A 17,519-nucleotide genomic window follows, 5' to 3' on the forward strand; every position below is an offset into this window, starting at 1 on the left:
TTGGGAAAGAATAAGGAAGAGCTCAGAAGGTGTTGACAATGACATGTTACCATCAGCACTTACCCCTCCGGGTGTATAATGTCCTTTAATACCTCTAGCAGCTTTTGGGATAGCCCACCGAATAAAACTCTCCCTGAGGATACACATCACAAAAGAAAAGAAAAACCAGATTTGTAGGAAAGTCTCCCAAGTCATCAGAAGCTTCAGAGCTATCCTGCTCTTTCACATAGAAGTTTCACCTGTCTTTCTTGTCCTCGCCCTTGTATCAACACCTCCAGCACTTGTCTAAAACCCCAGGTGAGGTCTGCTTTTATAGCCTGACCCTTGGTGGCCTCAAAGAGAAGTAGAGGCTGATTCTCTTGTCATTGTTATTGACAAGAGCAGATGCCTCACAGCTCCACAGATCACCAGCTTTATGGATGATGGTAACATCTGAGACCCTGACCTTCTGCTCCAAATTCTTCTTCATCAGGGGTAGAGAAGCTTTCCAAGAAGTAATATGGAGTGTCAACATGTGGTCCCACAACTAGCAAATAAATGATAAAACCAGGAGTCGACTGGCTGAGAGTTCAAGGCTCTTTTCATTAAACCAACACTGTGCTGTGTGCGGTGTGATCTTTCACTAAGGGAGTGATCTTTCACTTAGGGAGTGATCTTTTACTGAGAAAGCCACCAACAGTTGGTTGTCCTGATTCATAGACTCCTACCTGAGGCAGAACGATTCCCCACTATTGGCATAAATCACTGGCCTTGCAGTCAAAGAGGTCTGGGTTCAAATGCTGACTCAGACACTTAACATTTGTAACACTATGGGTAAATCACTTTAACCTCTCTAGTTAAGCTTCAATTTCTTCATCTGTAAAATGAGAGGGTTGGACTCAATTACTTCAAAGGTCCCCTGTAGCTCTAAAACTACAATGCTATGATCATTGTTTTTCAAGGAAAGAATCAAACAAGAGACTGCATAAACTATTGCTCCTTCAAAAATGGAGAGCAACAGAGAGAATAGTAGCTGACTCCAGGTCACCCCCTAAGAAGGTGCATTATTAGTATGAGGCAGCCAGGAAGAAGTCAGCAAGAAAGAGTAGTCTGGGGTAGGGCAGAGGAGAATGCCTGCAAAGATGCCAACATTACTGGCACCATTGGGGATTGTCCATTAGGAGGAAATTAGAAGTTCTTTTCCTCTCTTCTCCTCCCTCAACCAGCATTAAACATGACTTCCTCTCCTATAGCTCTTTTCACATTCTATCTTGTATTATAGCAATCTGTGTTTCTTTCTTTCTTTCTTTCTTTCTTTCTTTCTCTTTCTTTCTTTCTTTCTTTCTTTCTTTCTTTCTTTCCTTCTTTCCTTCTTTCCTTCTTTCCTTCTTTCCTTCTTTCTTTCTTTCTTTCTTTCTTTCTTTCTTTCTTTCTTTCTTTCTTTCTTTCTTTCTTTCTTTGCAGAGCAATGAGGGTTAAGTGACTTGCCCAGGGTCACACAACTAGTATGTGTCAACTGTCTGAGGTTGGATCTGAACTCAGGTCCCCCTGAATCCAGGGCCGGTGCTTTATCTACTGTGCTGCCTAGCTGCCCCGTTTATTTCTTTTTTTAAAAAAAATTTTATTTTTTACAATTACACATAAAAAACAATTTTTAACATTTATTTTTAAAATGTTGAGTTTCAAGGGCAGCTAGGTGGCACAGTAAATAAGGCACCAGCCCTGGATTCAGGAGGACCTGAGTTCAAATCCAGCCTCAGACACTTGACACTTACTAGCTGTGTGACCATGGGCAAATCACTTAACCCTCATTGCCCCGCAAAAATAAATTTTTAAAAATGTTGCGTTCCAAATTCTTTCCCTCCTTCCTTCCCCTCCCCCCTCTCTGAAACAGTAAGCAATTTAATATAGGTTATATATATATGCAATTGTGCAAAACATATTTCCATATTAGTCATGTTGTGAAAGAAAACACTATCCATGTATATTTCTTAACCTCCCTAGTAAACTGTAAACTCTTTGAGATCAGGGACAGTGTTTCAGTCTCCCTTGTTTCACTCCCACCTTCATCCCCAGCACCTAGCATAGTATCTCTCCCACAGAAGAGAAGAGATAATCATTATCTGCTTAACTATCAAAGATAATTCTGCAGCATCAGAGGATCACCAAGGTAGCCAAGTGTCACAGTGGATAGATCAGTGCACTTGGAATCAAGAAGATCTAAATTCTAATCCTGCCTCAGATATTTACTGTCCTGGGTGAGTCACTTAACCTCTCAGCTTCAGTTTCCTAAAGTTGTCAGGATCCTCATAAATCTATCTTTACCAGGTATTTCACAAAATGTTTCCCATGCCTGGAATGAGATAACATCTGTAAAGTAATCTGCAAACTTTAAAATCCAAACAAATGCTATGATTATTAACATTTCAGTTTTGCCTGGGGGCACTGACAGTGGCAAAGAGTGAATGACTTTTGTTTTGTGCACAAGTCTCTCCTTTTCTTTGTTCCCCCAATACTCCCCAGTGTTTACTAGCTGTGTAATCCTGGGCAAGTCACTTAACCTTTTTTGACTCAGTTTCTTCATCTGTAAAAATGAGCTGGTAAAGGAAATGACAAACCACTCCAGTATCTTGGTCAGGAAAACCCCAAATAGAGTCAAGAAGAGTCAGACATGGGGGCAGCTAGGTGGCGCAGTGGAAAGAGCACCGGCCCTGGAGTTAGGAGGACCTGAGTTCAAATTCGGCCTCAGACACTTAACACACACTTACTAGCTGTGTGACCCTGAGCAAGTCACTTAACCCCAATTGCCTCACTTTAAAAAAAAAAAATTAAAAAAAAAAAAAGAAGAGTCAGACATGCTTGAAAAACAACTCAATGAAAACTCCCCAGTGCCTTTTCTTTCCTAACCTAAATACCTCAGGGTCCTCAGGTTGACCAGCAGTTGCCTGAAGACTTCCTTGCCTTGCCTCACCTAGGCCCATTATCCATTGAAGAGTCCATACTCCAAAATTAGGCATTCTATCTTCTGCTACCTGCAGTAGCAGCTGCGGCTCAGGAAACTAAGAGATCGGTAGAGGGTGATGCACAAAGCTGCCAGATTCAGGAAGACTTATCCTCTGATTCTGCACATTTTCCTCTGTTGATCTAGGATTTTATGCCCACACACTGTGTGTGGTTTGTTGCCTTCTAAATGGGTTCTTTAATTCAGCAGGGAAAGCCCTAGGCTTAAAAACTAGAAAATCTGGGTTCAAATGCCAGCCCTAACAATGACCATTTTTGGAACAAGGGGAAGGAGGTCACTTACATTTCATTGGTCTTAGTTTCTTCAAACAACAAACATAAAGTCTGTGCCTACTATGTTCTAGGTACCAAAGATGTTCTAGATGCCAAGGATACAAATTCAAAAACTAAACAACTCCTGGGGCAGCTAGGTGGTGCAGTGGATAGGGCACTGGCCCTGGAGTCAGGAGGACCTGAGTTCAAATCTGGCCTCAGACACTTGACACTTACTAGCTGTGTGACCCTGGGCAAGTCACTTAACCCCAATTGCCTCACTAAAAAAAAAACAAAAAACAAACAAAAAACCAAAAAAACCTAAACAACTCCTGCCCTCAAGGAACATTCTATACGGAGAGACAATATTTACATAAATAAGTATGCAAAATAAATAGATAGTTTGAGGAGAGTAGGCACTAGGAGTTGGGAATTAACAAAGACTTTATGTGGAAGGTCAGGGCTTGGACTGCATACTGAAGGAAATGAGAGATTCTAAGCAGTAATGATGAGGAAGAGGTGAATTCCAGGCATGAGGGACAGGAAAGGATTGGACTAAGGGAAAGGCTACATAAGTAGGAAAAAAAGGTATCAGATGAGAGAGATGTTGTGGAAGTAGAAATAGTGATTTGGAAACAATGGAATTAAAAACAATGGTAAGATTGTGAATCTAAGGGATGAGGTAGATAGTATTGTCCTCAACAGAAACAAGAAAATTCAGAAAAGGGGTATATTTGAGGAGAAAGAGAATGAGTTTCATTTTGGATATGAGTATGAAATGCCTATGTAAAATCCATTTTGAAATATCCAGTGGTCAATAATGCAGAATTTGAGGTCAAAAGTGAAACGATAAGATAGAGCACTGGCCCTGGAGTCAGGAGGACCTGAGTTCAAATGTGGCCTCAAACGCTTGACATTTACTAGCTGAGTGACCCTCGGCAAGTCACTTAACCCCAACTGCCTCACCAAAAAACAAAAACAAAAAGAGAGAGAGAGAGAGAGAGAGAGAGAGAGAGAGAGAGAGAGAGAGAGAGAGAGAGAGAGAGAGAGAAACTAGAGTGAGAGAGAGGGCAGCTGGGTAGTACAATGGATAGAGTCTTGGCCTGGAGTCAGGAAGACCTGAGTTCAAATCTGTCCTCAGACACTTAATAGCTGTGTGACCCTGGGAAAGTCACTTTACCCTGTTAGTCTCAGTTTCCTCATCTGTAAAATGAGCTGGAGAAGAAAATGGCAAACCACTCTAATATCTTTGCCAAGAAAACCCCAAATAGGGTCATGAAGAGTTGAACACAATTTAAAAATGCCTGCACACCAAAAAAGAGGGAGAGAGACAGATTTGCCTAGAGACGACAACCAAACCCTTGGGAACAGAGAAGGCCATCCTAGTTAAAGAAGGCAGAAAGAAAAAGGAAGAGGGATTATACCTGGGGGTAAGACCCTTCAGCTATAAAATTGGGATATTTTCCCTGCCTCCCTCATAGAATACTTGAGATGAATCATTTTGTAACATGCAAAACATGTTAGCAAAGTGAATTATTGGTATTATTCTGCTTCTGAAATACTCTTTTGCATTCCTCACTATGGCATGGAGATGACCTTGGGTTCAGAAAGCTCATCCATTTACAGTTAGAAGAGAACTTAGAGAGATCTAATCCAACCCCGCAGTTTACAGAAGAGGAAACTGAGATTTAGAAAAGTGCAGTAACTTGCCTGAGGTCTTGAGGGCTAAACTGGTGGGACATGGGCTCTGACTGATTTTGAGTATGAGCCTGGGAAAATTGAGCCTACCAGCCAATGGCTAGTACAGGTGGGCGAAGATTCCTTACCTCCAAATGAGGAATTGTTTGGCCAGAATAACTCATGGAACAGACTAAAATGCCCATGGAGAATTCTTGGACTTCTGATGTTGGCAGAATAGAAAAGAGTAGGAATCCCGTTATACCTTCTTTGAACTTTAAATGTAAGTGTTGGTACTCTATGTATGTGGCTCTAGAGAGTCAAGAGCTCCTTGCTGGTCTTGACTAGTGTAAAGAATTAATTGTTATTTGAGGTTTTTATGCCTCGGTGTGCACTGGCCTGGGGCTCCACAAACCGCAGGGTGCTCCACCCACTGGTTGTAGCCGTTGCCAAGGCTCTGGCACCTCACCTCATCACCACTCGCCGATGCCTACATGGGCCTGGCAAAATTATAATGATTGGAAGCCTAGTGAGGGCAGTCATGTGACCGTCAGAGCGGCTATCCCATTGGCTGGGGCTGTGTGGGGTGTTTCTAGGTTTGAGGGAGGAGAATTGGGCATTCTAGGTGGAAGCTGAAAATCCACAGGCGTTCTGTTGCGTATTTTCAGCTGATTCCTGGGCGGTGATATTTTTTCAGGTATTATAATTTCCCTTTCCCCATTTTACTTCCTTTCCCTTGATCCTACTGTTTGTGGTTTTGTTTTGTTTTTTTAAGTTCATTCTTGTTAAAATAAATCTTGTTCTGTTTTGAGGGAGGCTGCCGGTCTCCTTCCTTGCCCCAGTATTGCGGCGAGCCGCTTAGTTAGCACTCCCCAATTAAAAATTGGTCCCCACACTCTTGACAATCCACCTCACATCACTGCATACTTTCTCAGGCTTGGAAGGCCTTCCTTCCTTCCTTCCTTCCTTCTTCACAGCTACCATAAAGTCCCTCATTTCCTTCAAAGTTCTTATCTGAGTAAGAACCCCCACCTGAGGTCTTTTCTGATCTCCACAGCTTTTAGTGCCTCCTTTTAAAATTTGTTTTATTTTTTACTTATGGAATAAAACAAGCATTTCCAAAACATAGTATCATCATCATACACATGAAACTGCAAATCGCTAGGGTGGGGGAAGTACCTCTCTTTTTAAATAATTTTATATATATATATATATATATATATATATATATATAAAATCTCCCAAAAGTTTTAGTGTACTTTCAAGATATTAATTCAATTTTAAATAGAGTTATAATATATAACAATGTATTTATCATGTACATTTCCCCCCAATAAAGATGGGATTTCCCAAAAGTCTTAGTGCAGTTTTAAAGTTTTAATAACATTAAGATTTGGGAATTCCCTGTATAAGCTCCTGCTGGGCAGAAACTGTTTAATTTTTGTCTTCGCAATTCTACCACCTGGCACAGAGCCTGGTACACAGTAGGAATTTAATAAGTTCTTGTTGATTGATTTATAATGTGATCAGAAAAATATTTCTTTTCTTTTTTTTTTGCGGGGCAATGAGAGTTAAGTGACTTGCCCAGGGTCATACAGCTAGTAAGTGTCTGAGGCTGGATTTGAACTCAGTTCCTCCTGAATACAGGGCCGGTGCTTTATCCACTGTGTCATCTAGCTGCCCCCTCAGACAATTTTTTTTTTGGTGAGGCAGTTGGTGTTAAGTGACTTGCCCAGGGTCACACAGTTAGTAAATGTCAAATGTCTGAGGCCAGATTTTAACTCAGGTACTCCTGAATCCAGGGCCGGTGCTTTATCCACTGTGCCACCTAGCTGCCCCCTCAGACAAATATTTTTAAAAGAGAACACAGTCTTTGCCCATAAAAAACTCAAAATCTTTACTGTATTCCCTCTTGAACCATCTTTTCATCTCTTTTTTTGGATTGACCAAAATAGTTATTTTTGCCCACTTGGTGGAAAACAAACAAGAAGCCCTTCCTGTCATTCTAAAAAAATGATGCCATGTTTTATCCAAATGTGAAAGAAACAAAATTCACCCCACATCTTTGTTTGAAATTTGTATGAGGCACTTTTATCGTTATTACAAGTCATTTCTGGGAAAGCTGTTGTATTGACAAGAGTTTCCTCTGATACTAAAGTGGGTTCTGATTATAAGCATTTTTCAGAGAGTGTATAAAGCATAAAATGAAGAAGTAACAAGAGCATTTAGGCCTGATTCCATACTGTTACTAAATAACTAGAAAATAAACTCCCATAAAAACCTCTTGTACGTTAAAAGATGCCAGCAGAACATGCAGGTTTTAGAGACGGCTTTGTAACATCTGAAACATGTTTAATTAAAGGGATAAGAGGGGCTTTGGTGATGAGAACAAATTATGAAAAGCTTGGTCTGTGGTTTGGACTCCCAGGGAGTCCAATAGATACTTCTTCAAATTCTATCCTTATAATGGTAATCTTTAAAGAAATACAAATTATTAATAAACATCTGAAAGAATGCCCTCAAATTACTAAATATGAGAAATGCAATTGAAAAAAAACAAACCTCTGAGGCTTCCCTGCCACCACAAATTGGAAAAGACAAAAAGATTATAGTAATCATTGTTGGCAGAGCCAATGGATTGGCCATTGCAGAAAACAGTTTGGAATTGTGCAAAGAAGACACAGTCACCATGTCTGTACCCTGGGACCAAGCGCTCCCACTACTGGCTATAAGAAGTTATACTACTAACATAGCACTTTGAGATTCACAAATCTCTTATTTCACATATTGAGTATCTCCATTTTCAGGACAAGAAACAGATTTTGAGAGGAAAAAGTGACAAAGCTAGTGACAGAGTCAGAATTCCAACTCAGATTTTCAGACTCCAAGGCCAACAGTCTTTCTTCCATATTATGGTACCCACCAAGCTCTTTGTAGCATAAATGCTATCCAAATATAGGGTGAAAGTACTATATTATTATTTATCCATCAAAGTGACTTTCCATTGTGCAATGGAGGCAACTCTTGGTTCTTAACCCTTAATTTCATGCCTGCTGAGCAAAAGCTCTTTCAGGTTCTGTTAAACTGCCAAGAATCCCAGAGCAGCCTCATGAAACACCATGTGGCTGCTTCTGCAGGTCAGCCCAGATAAACTCAGAGAGACTTATTACCAGGCTGGCCATGGGGCCAGAAATTATTCAGCCAAAGCAACGCAAGAAAACCATGTACTAAGATATGGAAGAGTGGCAAACTTCATTGATAAGAGAATATTTGTGCCAATGAAATTATAGATCCTCAAAGTATCATTTGTTAAAAAGAAAAATTTTATTGATAGTTTTTGAAAGAGCCATCACTTTTTTTAGTGAGGCAATTAGGGTTAAGTGACTTGCCCTGGGTCACACAGCTAGTGAGTGTTAAGTGTCTGAGGTCGAATTTGAACTCAGATCATACATACCACACACTGTCATGATAAGCACATTCAAGCCACAGAGAGATACCATGGCACGAGGGCAAAAGTATTGTCTCTAGGATCAGAGGTAATGGGTTCCAATCTTACTTCTAACACTTATTATCAATAGACTTTGGACAGGTTCCCTGATCTCCCTCAGCCTCCTTTTCCTCATTTGTTAAATGAAAGGGTTGGATTGAAAGGCTTCTAACATTCCTTGCAGTTCTATCTCTCTGATCTTAAGCTCTTGATGTCACACCAAAGCCATCTTAGTCACCAACACCAACAAAATATGTTGATGCTCTCTACCTCCCAGGCCTAGGGGTGGTTATTTATGATGGGGGACAGTTATCCCACAGGTCCTCTGACTTTCCCATACCATGCTGCCTCTCAATCCCAAGTGTGATCCAAAGGATTATACAATTTGGTCCATCTGGAATATTGTATAACCATTTAAGGTCAAGTCCCCTGTTTTAAAAATCTTCCTCTGTGTCCTTTCTGTAGCTGTATTCCTCCTGTATGTAGGTGATGGGTCTATCTGAAGGGCTTATTAAACTGCTTTGCCTCTGTGCCCATTCAGTTTAGTGAGAGTCAACCTCTTGTCTCACCCCCCACCCCTACCACCACGGTACAGGCAGAGTCATAGACTGGAGTAAACTATGAGTATAACTTAGAGAATTCTAGGCAGGAGGTAACACCAGGTTGCAGCCCGGGACAACAGGAAGACCCCTGTACTTGGAGTCAAAGGCAATCAATAAACAGAAATTTATTAAGCTTTTATTACATTCCAAGGACTTTCTGGGCTCAGGTCCCATGTCCCCTACTTACTTGTAAACTACGAGGTCTTAATCAGGTCAATTCAACTCTCCAGTCCCCAATTTTCTTTGTGCAGTTGATAATACTTATCCAACCTACCTCACAAAGTTTATGTGAATAAGGCATTTTTTCGTACATGACTGAAAACAACTGAACAAAAAACCTATGAAGAACTACTTGAATGTGAGGTAATATTTCTGCCTCCTTCCCCCGTTCCCTCAGGTCCTTGCCACAGAGTAGGAATAGGGAAGCAAAAGTCTATATTCCTCATTCCTTTGAAACTAAGCACTGGACCTCCTCCCACTGAAGAAGAAAGCTTAGACAGAAGTTTGGCCCTATTCCTTCCACTCCAATTGACCTTTTCTCAAACTTGGGGATGGTGATTTATGCCTTTACTGGACACTTAGCAAAATTCCTATTCTCTCATGGTGGTTTTTTTTTCCTATTTCATAGAATCACAGAATGACATAGAGATTATCTAATCCAACCCCTCCTGTTTATTTTTACTTTTTTAAAAAAATGTCTAGCTGTGTGACCCTAGGCAAGTCACTTAACCCTCATTGCCCTGCCCAAAACAAACAAAACAAGAAGAAAGTTTTTTTTTAATTTTATATATATATATATATATATATATATATATATATATATATATTCAATTAAGCATTTTTTTCTCTCCCCTCCCATCCCCAACCTTCCCCAAGAAAAAAAGAAAGAAAAGGCAGCTAGGTGGCGCGGTGGATAGAGCACCGGCCCTGGAGTCAGGAGTACCTGAGTTCAAATCCGACCTCAGACACTTAACGCGTACTAGCTGTGTGACCCTGGGCAAGTCACTTAACCCCAACTCCCTCACTAAAAAGAAAGAAAGAAAGGAAGGAAGGAAGGAAGGAAGGAAGGAAGGAAGGAAGGAAGGAAGGAAGGAAGGAAGGAAGGAAGGAAGGAAGGAAGGAAGAAAAACAAAACTCTTGTTACAAATATGTATAATCAAGCCAAACAGATAGATGAGGCAATTGTGACCCACAGAGAGGAAATGATTGGCTGAAGGGTAACTTCAAAGCAGTAAAAAATATAGTTCTCAAAGCCTAGATTCCTGATTCCCAAGGAAGTGCTCTTGGAAAATCACCATGCTGCTTCCCTGAAATCCTTATAAGGGAATGAGAATGCACACAACTAAATCGAGACAAAATTCTTAGTTATTTCTCCTGAAGAAGTCCTAATACATTGGAAATATGATGTACCATTTGCATTTGGTACAGTTTGCCAAATCTTACCCACAAAGCTCTGACCTATAGATTCCCCCCCACCCCGCCCCCAACATTTCTCTGGTGGATTGTAGAATTCAGCAAGTGTGACTGAAATATCCTTCTTTTCCAACTCTGACAAAAATCAGTTTCATTTCCAGGGAGACAAAATATGAATTGGGGAACTAGGATGTTTTATTGGGCTTTTTAATAATTCATCTATCTTCTCCCGGGGAAGGATAAGCATTTCAAATACTTCAAGATGATTACACTCAGTACTGAATTGTGGCTTCTGAAGGACCCCTGTCTGTAAAGCAGATTTAGGCAGAGAGCTGATTTTCATTTTTCTGCTCTCAGTGGAAATCACCCCCACATACACTGCTAGTGTTGCAAATAAAACAAATCGTTCCATTTTTTTAGACAAACTGGTTTTTCTTGTGGTGCAAGGGAAAGTTGAATAGACAACTTCCTGACCCTTTAGAAGATAGACTGAGACAAAGAAAATATCAAACACTATGTACATAGCAAAAGCAAGATGATTGAGGATATCTCTAAGCTGAAGAATATTAGTATACATAATGCAGGTAAGCATTACCAAGGCCTCGGTTATGAAAAAACAAATAACATTTTTCAACATTAAAACACTATATAAATCTGAGTGAGTTTTGCTATTATTTCTATTAGCAGTAATAGAAAGAATATTTCATAAGGCACACATGTGATGATTGCTTATTGAAATGAACTCTGCACCCTGGAGGGCCTGATATACCAATCATTTGGAAGGACCCATATATGTGTATGTATGTGTTTAAATATGTTTATGTCTGTGTGTATGTGCATTATATACGCTAGGAATATTTGTATATGTGTACATATGTATATGTATACATGTATACATATATGTATTCCTTAAATTTAGAGGTCACCTTCTCCAACATCCTCATTTAACAGATGACATAGCTGAGTCCCGAAGAGGTCAAGCGACTTACCCGAGATCACCCGAGTAACAATCGAATCCAAGTTTTCTGAGAACAAATGGCTGTGCTTTTTCCATTAGACTATACTATCTCCACCCAGTACTACTACTGCTCTCTGGGATGAAGAAAGACAATTCTAATCTCATCCTACAGCTGGGATGAAAACAATGCTTATGTCTCCAAGTTGTCACTCACTCAGGATTTCATGATCCTTAACAATGTTTTCTAGTTTCCTTTTGACGATTCCATTTGTTCCCACCAAGAGGACACACAGTCAAGACATATTATGAAGGACAAGTCAAGATGCTGCTAGAGTTCATGGAAATCTCAGGAATTAATGGAAATCACCAGGAGTGGATAGTAGTTTACAGGTCTGACGAGTCCAAAATCCTCTCCCATCAAATCACTGATACCTGTCTGGAAAAAGACAGCAGATTTCTCTTTTGTTAAGTCAATAAATAGCCCCCTTCCTACCCTTTGGCAAGAAGTCACCAAAGACCACTACTCTATTCATTAAAAGATCAACTCTTGGGAGCAACTAGGTGGCACAGTGGATAAATCACTGGCCCTGGAGTTCAAATCCAGCCTCAGACACTTGACACTTACTAGCTTGTGACCTTGGGCAAGTCACTTAACCCTCATTGCCCCCCCCCAAAAAAAAAAAACGATCAACTCTCTTCAATAGGGCATGAGATACTCTTTACTCCTGAGCCTATCTAGCTCCCTTCTCTACAGAGGAAGCTTCACCCCATTTACTTAGCTCTAATTGGTAAGTCAGTAGTCCTTCTCTTCTCTCGCTGTGTCACATGCTTCCAAACTCCAACCTCTCTGATGCACTTTCTCTTGAAGTGTCTTGAGTTTCTTCTTTTTTTTCTTTATTCTTTCCTTGAAGTTCTTCTAGTTGTCTAAGAAAGGCTCCTCCATTCATGACAAGCTGACATGTCCCTTCTGTCTTTTCACCTTCTTACACACTGCACCTACAAATACATTCCTTGGTACTGGCAAAAAAAAAAAAAAAGAGAGAGAGAGAGATGAATATAAAACACTCTCTACTGGTCACTAAAAACTTTCCTCTTTCTATCCTTGCTTGTGGTGAGATCTTCTTGTGGCCACTTGTAGTATTGCCTGGTTGCCTTATCTGGGGTTAGGGGGTCAGTGGAGGAAGGGAAGGGAGTGACTAGTTTATGTATGGTATAATTTGTTCATAAAGAAGCTTTCTCACTTTTCTGCTTTTCTTGCTCAGCTTTCTTGATTGGTAATTAGCACCTTCCTTGGATTTCAGTGGTCTTCATAAATATAAAATAAAGGGCTTTAACCCTTATGTGAAAACACTTAAACCACTATGTGCTATCAGCTCCTCCAGGGCAGGTAGCCATTGAGAGGCCGCTTGGTGTAGTTGACTGAGTATCGGACCTAGAGTCTGACTGCTAACTTGGACTTCATAAGATGTGTGATCAAGGGCAAATCTGTTCACCTCTCAGAACCTCCGGAACTTGCCCAAGCCAAGTCTTCTGTCCTCTCTCTACACACACATCCTAAGATCCTGTCTTGACCATTAGTCACCCAGGTTCATAAACCAAGAGTTACTCTCTGTAAGGGGCTAAAATTCTAGCTCGTCTGTCTAAAATATCTAATGAGTGGTCGCCAATAAATTATAAGCTTTAGCAAGAGTTAGACTTCTAAGCATTTATTAAGGAGAATAAGAATTTGGTGAAGAGAGGGGAAAAGGCCTAGATTCATCTATCAAAGGGAGAGTGCATTTTAGCTCCACTCTCCACGAGAGTCCTCACAAAAGATAGAGCTAAACACACCTTCTTCAATCCCACAAGCCTCCTGTGAAAACTGGAAATGTCCCGTTCCCCCCCCCCAGCTCCAAGCTAATTGGCTGATAGCTTTGATCGACAGTACCCTCGAGCAAACATCACTTCCTGACGCCAAGGACCTGAAAGCATGGCTTGCCCTCAGATGCCTTCTCCTCATGGCGGAGCTTTCCTACAGTAGCTCTCCAGCAGGTGGCATCATTCCAATTGTTACATCTCCATGCCCTCTCCTCTGTATCTGATCAGCCGTGTCAATTCTACCCCACAGCCTTTCTCAATCTTCTCCCTCTTCTCTCATAGCCATGGCCCCAATTCAAACCCCCACCACTTCTTAGCTGAACAAAGGAAATAACCTCCTAATTATTCTCTCTCTCTCCAGTTTCTCCCCTTTCCAATCCATCCTGAACACATTTGCCAAATTGATGTTCCTAAATCACAGGTCTGATCATATCACCCCCCCGACTTGCCCCCATCCCATCCCATTGCCAAAACTCCAGTGACTCCCTATTGCCCTTAGAATACAATGTAAACCCCCATTTGGCATTGAAAACCCTTCAAAGTCTGACTCCAACTTATCTTTTCAGACTGATTTCTCATTACTTACTCTTATGTACTCTGTGTGCCTGCCAAACTAGACTCCTTGTTGATCCGAGTACCTTCCATCACTGACTTTGCACAGGCTGTCCTCTATGGCAGGAAGGCATTCCCTCCTCTCTTCCATCTTTTGGAATCACTAGTTCCCAGTAAAGTTTAATTAAGGTGTTACCTCTTACAAGAGACTTTTGCCAACTCCCTTTCCCTCCCTCAGCATGTTTATTTTGCATGGATTTTATACTTAGCTACCTATGTATATGTCGGTTTCCCCCAGCTGAATGCAAGGTCCATTCATTCTTGACTTTGTATCCCCAGCACTGACCACAATGTCAGACATATAGTAGGTACTTAATAAATGCCTAAATTACCATTTAGTGGCTCAGCAAAAAAGAGCAGTGGATCAGGCAGCCAGTAAGCTGGATTCTAGCCATGGCTAGACCAACAAGTAACAGTGTGACCTTGAATAAGTCGCTTATCCTACCTGCTAATATCTGGAAATTCCCATGGCATAAAAATGAAAGGCACTGATAAAACTGATATTTTTAAAGTATGGGATTGGACTAGATGTCTCTAAGGTTTTTGAAATTCTCAGACTTCCCCAATATGCCCACCAAAGAATTTAATAAAGTAAATGGCTAAAAAAAATTGTGGGATTGAACTTTCATTATATCTTATAATGATCCAGAGAGAGGAAGTTAGAATTCTAATCAATTAACCTGTATACATTATACCTCTATCACCTGAAGACATAGTATGGGATGTTTTACATATTGCATGCTTAGTTATTGAATTGAGGTGAACTTTTTTCAATCAATCAACAAAAGTATTTATTTACCAAGTACCTACTATGTGTGAGGCACCATGCAAAGAGCTTACAGCTATTGCTCTGGTCAGGGTCACCCACTTCATCCCAGGCCATCACCATTTGTCCTGACCTGTCTTGCCCCTGCACTTCAATGACTCTGGAGGAAAGAGTGACGTTGATGACTCTGCTCAGCTCTGTCTCACTGAAGTCCAATTCACACTCAAGCCAAGGCATCATCAGCCTCCTGATGTCACTGGTTCCCTTCGAGAATGGAGGACAAACAACAAAGGAGATAAAAAGTCCAATTAAGGCGTGGTTCCTGCATTTACAAGGTTTAAAATCTAATAGCTCACATATCTTTAATACTTTCCTCAAAATAACCCTGTGAGGGAGGCAGTAAAAATATTATTATTCTAATTATTCAGAAGAGGACTCTGGGTTTAGACAAGTTCATGGTCTCATAGCTAATAAATGTCCTATAGCTACTGAACCAACTACTTTCTAAAAACCTTTAGTCCTTCTTGAAGCTTGGTTAGTTTCTCTGTTCACAAGGATAACAGAATAACAAGACAGATAGCTAGAAGGCACTTTGGAGGTCATCTAGTCACAAGTTTTCATTCTATAAATGAGGAAACTAAAACCCTGAGAGATTAAATATGGGGCTTCCCAACTGGTTGTCCTTTTTAGTAATAAGTGAAGTAATTAAGAGAAGCATTCTCTTGGTAAAAATAAAAAGAGGAAATCTGTTTTCCAATTCCCCTTCCACCTCATCTCCAAAAGTCCCAGACTTACTCCCTCTCTTCTTCCACCACTCACAACTGCCTAGGACCCCAGACCTCCCTGACTATCTGGGCATCCTCCCATACTCCAGATCTCTCTTGTCCTGCCTGGACCCATGAAAACTTTGTTGTATTGTGTCATTCTCCAAAGTAATTACTCTGTTGAGGGGGGGGCAGCAAACAAACACAAGAAAAACCATCTGTGCTTATAATCAAATCACCTTCCACTTGTAACAGGAACCTCCTGGAAACTCAGAATTCTTGCTCTGAAGACTTTTTCCAAGCTCAGTGTGGCTTTGGGAGATAACCAATTCTGTTAATCGTGGACCAAGCCCCTAATAAGTGAAACCTTTAAATTGATATACCATTCGAGTCACCAATCCAACATAAAATCAAGGCATAAATCAATGCAAATAATAAAATGGCATCATGAGAATCATTGTCTCCCCCAGTTCACAAATGAGTGCCATCTCTTATACCCCTCAAAGGGGTAGATGGGATAGAAATCTCCCAGGGACAATTTATGAAACTATAAGGAAACAATCATTTAGCATCTGAGTAGTTGGAATTAGGAAAATGTCAATCATCTTCCTGTTTCCTCTGAGCATACTCCACAGTCAGCATGGAGGTGTATCATGACCCCCCCAGGGCTACCTTTGCCTCAGCTCCAGCTCTTCCCCATCAGCTTCTTCTATTTGGAGTTGATCTTCTGGGTTCCTGACCTCCAAGAGCATCTGGCATCTCCTATCCAGTAGATTAAATCTCTCACATCATAGCATTCTGGTTCCAGTCTCTTCTCAAGGCTTCTTGGGAAGACTTCAAGACTCCCCTTCTCCATGCACTGACACCCCCTTCTCTTACTCCATCTTTTCCCTTATATATGTGTTTGTGTGTATATATATATATGTGTGTGTGTGTGTATGTATATATATATATGTGTGTGTGTATGTATGTATATATGTGTGTGTGTGTGTACATTTATATGTATGTATATACAGATATATATGTGGTTTTCCAAGTCAATATGTGGCCCCCAGGAATCCTTATATATGACAAACCTCATTTCTATTTGAATTTGACACCGCTGATTTAAAGATTCTTAGAATTATAGGATGGGAGAAGGAAATATGGTTGGACAGCAGTTTGTCTGAAAAAGAGATAATCCTGGGTATGTCTTGTACAGATTTTTCCTCACATTCCCCCAGAGGGAACCCACTTTTCTATAATATTTTAAGTCTGACAGTGTGTTCTCCCAATAATCTTATGAGATTGATAATGTAATGTGGTTCAGTGGAATGAATGTTGGGAGATAAATCTGGACCTGGATACTTATTAGCTGTATAACCTTAGATAAGTGATATCCCTTTCTGAGTCTCAGTTTCCTCATCTATAAGATGAGGTGAGGCCAGATTATTTCTAAGGACTCTTCTAGTTCTAGACCCGATTTAGTATTATTGCCCCTACTTTATTGATGAGGAAATGATCCCAGAGAAGAGATGTCAGTGGCTTGCCAGGATCATGCAGCTAATGAGCTCTTGAACCATCACACCACGATGTTGGTACTGATATATAAGCTCCTAGGAAATAGGTAGCCCAGGCACAAATGCCACAACTCCCCTGCCCCTGTGCCCAGAATGTGGGCAAGCAGGAGTGTGCATAAACATATCCATGGGACATTCCCATTGGCCTGACCACAGAATTTGTGCTGTCCAGGCACTTCCAAGCTTTCCTTGGATCCTCCTTCACTCTATTCTCACATACAAACACTTTTCATACTGTAGAAACCATTGTTTTCTCCTCCAAAGAATTCGCTATTCCCATTCCCAGGGCCCACTTGTCATCGGGTTACCCAGTGGCTGCCATGCTCACTACCCACAGCACAGTGGCAACCCCATATGCCTCATATGCCCCACCTTCTGCCTCTGTTGGCCATGCTCTTGCCAAATAAGGAAGCGGTAAATGAAGTAGTCCTAGACTCAGCTTTGCTGCATACCTGGGCAAACACTCCTTGGGGGTTATTCTCTTTCCTGAAAAATGCCCATGCCAGTGGGCCAGGGAAGCCTCTAAGTGCTAGAAGCTGCAGGATGACCCAGATAAAGTCTCTGGCTTCAAA

The sequence above is a fragment of the Dromiciops gliroides genome, chromosome 6, assembly GCF_019393635.1.
Source record: "Dromiciops gliroides isolate mDroGli1 chromosome 6, mDroGli1.pri, whole genome shotgun sequence".
Classification (NCBI taxonomy): Eukaryota; Metazoa; Chordata; class Mammalia; order Microbiotheria; family Microbiotheriidae; genus Dromiciops; species Dromiciops gliroides.